The sequence below is a fragment of the Oncorhynchus kisutch genome, linkage group LG15 (genome assembly GCF_002021735.2).
Source record: "Oncorhynchus kisutch isolate 150728-3 linkage group LG15, Okis_V2, whole genome shotgun sequence".
Lineage (NCBI taxonomy): Eukaryota > Metazoa > Chordata > Actinopteri > Salmoniformes > Salmonidae > Oncorhynchus > Oncorhynchus kisutch.
This window is the reverse complement of record NC_034188.2, coordinates 3,857,490-3,859,989: the sequence shown is the minus strand read 5'-3', so window position 1 is coordinate 3,859,989 and position 2,500 is coordinate 3,857,490.

Genomic DNA, 2,500 nt, shown 5'->3' with positions numbered 1-2,500 from the left:
TCTCTCTCTTTCTCTCTCTCTCCTCCCCTCTCTATCCTCTCCCCTCTCTCTCATCTCCTCTCTCTCCTCTCTCTCCTCTCTCTCTCTCTCTCTCCTCTCTCTCCTCTCTCTCTTTCTCTCTCTCTCCTCCCCTCTCTATCCTCTCCTCTCTCTCCTCTCTCTCCACAACGTCATGTATCATCAGCCATGAAGTTGACTGATGTGTGTTTGCCCCCAGATGACTAATATTTACTCCTCCACACGTTCTGGATTCAGAATAAATCTTCCAATGAGACGACGATTACACACACACACACACACACACACACACACACCACACACACACACACACACACACACACACACACACCACACACACCACACACACACACACACACACACACACACACACACACACACACACACACACACACACACACACACACACACACACATTACCTAAAAAAATATGTAAAAAAAACTGTACCTAAAAAATCTTGTGAAAACTGTGAAAGTATATTTTTTTTAAACACTTGACATGAGTCAGACACGTGGTTTTTCTTGACATTTCACATGTGGACAATTCACGTGAAAAATTTTCACCTGAGAAAAAAAACAGAAAAGTGTGAAGTTTCACATGACTCAGACACGTGGTTTCCCAACATCACACGTGGTTTCCCAACATCACACGTGGTTTCCCAACATCACACGTGGTTTCCCCAACATCACACGTGGTTTCCCAACATCACACGTGGTTTTTCTTGACATTTCACATGTGGACAATTCACATGAAAAATTTTCACCTGAGAAAAAAAAACTGAAAAGTGTGAAGTTTCACATGACTCAGACACGTGGTTTCCCAACATCACACGTGGTTTCCCAACATCACACGTGGTTTCCCAACATCACACGTGGTTTCCCAACATCACACGTGGTTTCCCAACATCACACGTGTGTTTGTGTAACTGGAGGGACCAGAACCCAGGTCTCCCACAGGGGGGGGGGGGGGGGGGGGGGGGGGGGGGGATGCCAATGTCTCGTCCATCGGGACTCCATCATCAGTTTCCCCTGGTGATGCGTTGGGCTAACTGCGACAGCCTCTGAAGAGCCCTGCGGTTACGGTCACTGCAGTTGCCATACCGGGCGGTGAACCTTTCTTAATTAATAAAATAGCAGGAAACCAACTCTAGTCTCAAACTGTACCCTGTTGCATTCTTAGCCCGCAAGGCTCTGATCCACGGCATTCACATTTCAATATGTCAAACATGCAGAAATATGAAATGTTCCTCCAGTAGACAATGTCGGATTGGTTTCTGTCTGATTTCAGAATGTTCTAGCAGCGTGTGGCAAGGTGTTCATTAGCTTGATGTAGTGGGAGACTTTGTATTGGTTAATTACCATAGAGTTAATTAAGAGACCTACAGTAGGGAATTAACTTTACATAACAGCAGTCCAACCCTAACACTAACTCTGGGACCTTAAATTAGTACAGTCTAACCCTAACACTAACTCTGGGACCTTAAATTAGTACAGTCTAACTCTGGGACCTTTAAATTAGTACAGTCTAACTCTGGGACCTTACATTAGTACAGTCTAACCCTAACCCTAACTCTGGGACCTTAAATTAGTACAGTCTAACCCCTAACCCTAACTCTGGACCTTTAAATTAGTACAGTCTAACCCTAACCCTAACTCTGGGACCTTTAAATTAGTACAGTCTAACTCTGGGCCCTTAAATTAGTACAGTCTAACCCTAACACTAACTCTGGGACCTTAAATTAGTACAGTCTAACTCTGGACCTTAAATTAGTACAGTCTAACTCTGGGACCTTAAATTAGTACAGTCTAACTCTGGGACCTTACATTAGTACAGTCTAACCCTTAAGCCTAACTCTGGGACCTTAAATTAGTACAGTCTAACCCTAACCCTAACTCTGGGACCTTTAAATTAGTACAGTCTAACCCTAACCCTAACTCTGGGACCTTTAAATTAGTACAGTCTAACTCTGGGACCTAAGTTAGTACAGTCTAACTCTGGGACCTTAAATTAGTACAGTCTAACCCTAACCCTAACTCTGGGACCTTAAATTAGTACAGTCTAACCCTAACCCTAACTCTGGGACCTTTTAAATTAGTACAGTCTAACTCTGGGCCCTTAAATTAGTACAGTCTAACCCTAACCCTAACTCTGGAACCCTTAAATTAGTACAGTCTAACTCTGGACCTTAAATTAGTACAGTCTAACTCTGGGACCTTTAAATTAGTACAGTCTAACCCTGGGACCTTAACTTAGTACCGTCTAACTCTAAGCCTAACTCTGGGACCTTAAATTAGTACAGTCTAACTCTGGGACCTTAAATTAGTACAGTCTAACTCTAAGCCTAACTCTGGGACCTTTAAATTAGTACAGTCTAACACAGGATAGAATATGATAGAACTGTGGATAGAATACGATAGAACTGTGGATAGAATACGATAGAACTGTGGAAGATACGATAGAACTGTGGATAGAATACGATAG